General features: G+C 35.2%; 1 non-coding gene across 1 annotated transcript; it reads left to right on the plus strand.

Moving 5' to 3' along the window:
• The first annotated feature begins 229 nt into the window (after nt 1–229).
• On the plus strand, nt 230–354 carry LOC141654135 (small nucleolar RNA SNORD14). Its single transcript, XR_012547702.1, has one exon. It is a non-coding gene; the product is annotated as a small nucleolar RNA SNORD14 (small nucleolar RNA).
• Nucleotides 355–5,647: the final 5,293 nt, after the last annotated feature.

The following is a 5,647-nucleotide window of genomic DNA, read 5'->3' on the forward strand; positions in this document are numbered from 1 at the left end:
CAAACATAATCAATGTTTGTAAATCCCAGAAGTAAAACGTCACAAATCAATCCCTTTAACGTTGTAGAAATCTTAGGGTTTCTCCGTTGAGGGGTGGTGGTCTCATATTCTATCGCTTCGTGGAGTATTTTATAATACCTCGAGCGGCGTTGCTGCTATTACCACTTAGATAGGCCATGAGACCCACATTTTTTTTTTTTATTTATCATTTATTATTTTAATAATATTTTGTCGATGATGATAAAAGGAAAGGCTTGTTTCTCAAGAACATTCGCAGTTGCCGCCTAAGAGCTTTCCCTTTCGCCAAAGGTTGAGAGCTAATGCTGCTTTATCCTTCCTTGGATGTCTGAGACTCCCTCTTGTAAATTAAAACTTTTTTCTTCAATTTTTCTTTTTTTTTTTTAGTTTCTTACAAAACTCGTATCTAGTCGCATTGCAATAGATTCAATTATAGTGATATTATTATTTTCATTCATAGTCATCGTCTCTTATAATGGTATTAAACTATTAATCAATTTCTGATGTGGCCATTATTGAAACATCATATTATAAATTTTGGTCCAATATAACTTGTCGAGTGGAAGATGCGGGTATAGTATATTGTAATCTTCCCATACATATTTTTCAATATGAGTTTAGATGTTGGCGTAATTGGTGACATAGCTTTAGAATCATGAGAAATTATTAAAGGAATGTTAAGAATATGCCATTCTGCAGTTTTCACTTGGTAAATTATATTGGACGGAAATTGATGATGTTTCAATGGTGGTCATGCCAAAAGTTTATTAATCGACGAAGAGATTGTGAACTCGATAATGCTATTTCTGACCCAATTTTAGAAGGAAATGGACATTTAACTTTCCGTATCTCTATCATTATTTTACGGACCTGTTAACGGAATGTGTTGCGAAATAAGCACATGTTAAGTATAGCAATGGGCGTTGATGATAATGGGCATCAACAAAGTCGGGTGACGAAGAGTGTGTCACACAGTAAAAATGAGGGCCAACTTAAAAAGTAGTCACGGCAAGCAAGTCTATGAGATAAAGTCCTTAGCTGAGTCTAAAAAAAGGAAAATGAAAGGGCGTCATCGGGTGACATTCAATTTGGGCGTCACCTTCTCATATGGGGTATGGGGTGAGTGGAGATCCCTTTAATAAAAAATTGTTGTGTAAGGGTGATATTCAATTTAGGCGTTACCCGGTGTCGTCCTGTCACTATTTAGAAAAACAAGAGATTCAAGGGAGTCAAGTCAGTTTCAAAAGTGAAATTTTATCGGCGGTGGATATGCAAAAAAAATCCGATTGATCGAGGTTAAGTGATGGCATTGAAATGGTCGTCTGAATGCAAGTACGACATAGTCTTGCGAAGATCTTTATGCTACTGGCATGGATAAAGATCGGAGAAAATTTGTCTTTCGCATGGATGAAGACCGGAGAAAACAAGAATATAAAGGTCTCTTAAATTTTTGGTTAAGACAAGGACGTAACAACGCGTATGGTTCGGCAGGGCAAGAAATTGAACATGGATCCGTCAAATTTTGGATCAAAAGGGTGTGTTGGAGTTGGTGCTCCAAAATTTGTTAATTTACTTACCTATATTAAGTTTACCGGTTTTACAAACTCTCGTCGACGTTTTATAACGAATTGTCGCTTTTTTTTAAAAAAAAAAGCCTTTAATCTATCTATCACTCTCCCCCTGAATTCCAGCATCACCGCCAACAATAGCATGGCTAACATCACCACCACCAAAATCCAATTAATCTCTTAAAAAATCCAATTAATCAAAATAATCAATCAGCAATTCAGCTAATGAATTTTATACACTGAGAATTCCATCCGGGCAGTTCATATTCACAACGAACAATTCAATTAATAGTAGCTTTTACGAAGTTGTTGAGTCGGAATCGGCACCTTGGCGACATAAATGGTGCTGGTGTGAACTGATAAGGTGCGAGAATGGAGGTGAGTTCTGGACTCGAAATTCGTTCCGAGTTGGGCTCGTGTTCGCTGCAATTGTTGGCCTGTCGGAGCATAAAAGTATCGGGTTTAATTGTTGATGATGGTGGTGGTGTTGTTAGCCATGCTATTGTAGTTGTTGCCGTGGGGTAGTTGGAGCGTTGAAGATCAACGTTTGAAGTTGGCATGAACGTTGATCTTCAATGTCGGATTGTGGAAGGGACGTTGAGATTCGATATTAGCTGTGGTACCAACGTTGATAGTCAACGTTTCACATGGGTCAGCCCACGACCAACGTTGAATGTCAACGTCCAGCACCAGCCCAGACGTTGACATTCAACGTCCATCACCAACCCAGACGTTGAGTGTCAACGTCTAGCACCAGCCCAGATAGTTGCACTCAACGTCCTCCGCCCCCTTCAACGTTGAAAGCCGTCGTTGCTTACCATCTCCAACGTTGCTAATTTGCTATCCAACAACGACGACCACGGACTTTTCAATTTCTATTCGTGGTTCGGACTTTTAATTTAGTTTTGCCGTGATTTTTGTAGTTAAATGCGTATTCATGAATTGTGTTCAAATTTAAATTAATTTTGAGGGATTGATTTCGATCTTGAAAGTTAAATTAAATTAAATTAAATAAGTTAGTTAATTTAACGATGATTATTCGTCCGACATTGATTTCGATCTTGAAAATGTTGTCTTTTTTTTATTTATTTTAAAATTGGTTAGTTTAAGTCGGTTTGGTAGAATTTAGGAGAGAATAGGGTAGAGAGAGAAAGTGCAAGGGTAATTTTAGTCTTTTTTCTAAAAAATGTAGACGATTCGTTACAAAACGTTGACGACATTTTATAACCCCCTAAGTTTATAGTGGTGGTGCGTAGTGGGTTTGAGTTATTGTTACTGCATTAGTTATTGTGTGCCTATTATCTAAAGGCTAAGATATCGTTAATATTAATTATGCAAGTCACAATACAAATCCAAAGTAGAAAAAGCGGGGAAAATAAAATGTAATAGCTTAGAAGAGCAATTAAAAAGCATAGATATGCTTGTCAAAGTAGTAAACACGTGCTTGTCCCCAAGTAAGTAATAGACATGCACATAACAGATTTGGGGACAAATGGAGCGGTATATACAACTCAGAGAACTACACTTTTAACTTGCCTAAACCGTTTTAATGCAACAAATCAACACAAAAGTACGAAATCAGATGCAAACGAGTTAAATCAATGACAAAACAATGAACCGTTGACCTTGCAATACTTTATGTTTGACTTTCACGAGTCGCTCATCACTTATTTTAAGTAGATGGAGAGTATACCGTAAGATAGGAAGAAAATAAGCTACCTATAAAAACAAACATGCAATATAACATGATATCGATCTCTATCAAGCGTACATACGCATTATAACCATACATGACTAAGACACATGCCGAGGACTTATATATAGTGTGAGGTGAGGTAATTGGGTGAAAAAGGGTCAAACGTTTTTGGATAAATGGAGGTAAGAGCCAAGTTAGTACAACCATAAGCAAATTACACATATTCCGTTTAATAAACCTAACATGCAAAGTTAGATACAATGCCAAATGCGACATAAACTCACTCACAACAACAAACACGACTCCCCTTATGTAAACATGAAGATAAAATGTAAGAGTCTAACATCTCTTTTTATTTTTATTTTCTTTATTATCAATCTTTTTTTTACATTTTTCCACTTCTTTTTTTTTCATATTTTTGTTTTTTTTTTTTTTTTTTAATTCATTTTTTTTTCAAACCCTTCTCGTAATAACAATAAGATGCCAAAATCGATTATAAAACGCGCGTCAAGTGTATCAACTAAACTAGCTTGACTAAGTTAGGCTATATAGGAATGTAGTTGATATAATAGGTCAAAACAAGTATAAAGGTATAAAGAGACAAATTTCATGCTTATACAATTTCATGCTTATGCAATTTGATGTTACATGCCTCATAAGGAGTACTACTCTATGTTGGAAATAAGGGCTCTTTTCCCTTATGTAGTTTTTCCAATTGTCCCACATTGGTAGATTTTACTTGGTTTCTGGTGTTTATATATCCAACAACACATTACCATATCACTAGTTGGTCAAGGGAGCCTTTTTGTAGAGGCTTTTCGAGTTGCTTAATTCAGCTCGCACACGCGCGCGGGCGTTGTACCCGAGCCCGATCCGGGATTTGGCAATCGCATGTGGGTTGCGGCGGGTTGTGTCTATCTTTTTGGGCCTGGTCCGAGTTTGTTATCCAGGTTCATTATTTCTGTTGTTGTGTTTAGTCAGTCAGTCAAAGGAGTTGTTAGTGGGTTGAGGGTTTTTCTCCCCCACTTACGTTTTGACTACTGTTGCTTAGGAGCATTATCTGGCTCCTCAACTGCTCCATTTTTCGGTATAAATAGAGCACTTCCTTAGCCTTCTAAACACACAACTGTTAGAAATTTATATCTCATTACTTGACATATTCATATATGTGATGATTTAATTTAGTCATAAAATTAAATGTTGATCTTATGCATGCAAACAATAATAAAATTAAAGAAGAAATCATCATCTTACATTGAAGATTTCGGATTTAATGGACACAAGTGAGTTCTCCTACTCACTTGTTCTTGAGCTTCCTTAAGTGGATGAACAAGGATTCAAGTAGAGAATCCATCCCAAGGATTAATACCCAAAGTAACAACTTAATAAAATTAATATTATTATTACTAGAACAATATTAATTTTGTATAAAATTGACCAAAAATATTATTTGATCTCTTAGTATTTCGGCTAAGAGAAGGGAGAAAATGAAGGATTTTTATCTCTCTAAAAACTCTTATTTTTAGATGATGTAAAGAATGAATAATCTTTTTACATTTGATATAATGTATATGGTAAAAATTAGAGGAAAAAACCCATGGTCTTTCACTCAAAAAACCGGGTAGAAGGGGGAGGTTTTTAGGGTCAATGCATGCAAAAGGTTGTCTTCACAAGAGCAAGTAGGTATGCATGACTAGTATTAGGCAAAATGATTATGCTTACCACTCACTTAATTAACATAATATATTTTCCTAATACCCCCATTATTTCGGTTAACATAGATAAAATGGACTCTATTTTATCTTTGTCAAATTGTCAATTTGTCACATGTCACATGTCATGTAAAATTGTTATATATTTTTAACATATTAAAAATCAACGCATTAATTAAAAATACGTCATATACAAAATCGACTTAGTAATTCATAGTTACTTGTACCAAAATAATTTACCAATTATAAATAACATCTTGTATTTATAATAATTTATTCATTCAAATGTAATTGTTTCCTTAAACAATAATTTCATCTAGGCAATAAAACAATTCGATTACTTAGACCGTATCTTATTTAATCAAATTACAATGAGACACGTAAATATAACTTCCAAAATCGTCCGTCAATTTGAAGTAATTTAATTAACCCGTATCGTCATACGATCAATTAAATGATCAATTAAGAGTGTTACCCTTTAGGTATGACATAAGGGGATCAACTGATCACCACCGTCGCACGACAGTAATGTCAAACTCTAGTCAGCCAATCATTACCGATATGTGTGGACCAGTTGACAGTAAAATATTACTTCCCAACTGTATTCTTTAAAATGAGACTTAAACATGTGATCATCATGATCAACAGTTGTG

The sequence above is a fragment of the Silene latifolia genome, chromosome 4, assembly GCF_048544455.1.
Source record: "Silene latifolia isolate original U9 population chromosome 4, ASM4854445v1, whole genome shotgun sequence".
In the NCBI taxonomy this organism is placed as follows: Eukaryota; Viridiplantae; Streptophyta; class Magnoliopsida; order Caryophyllales; family Caryophyllaceae; genus Silene; species Silene latifolia.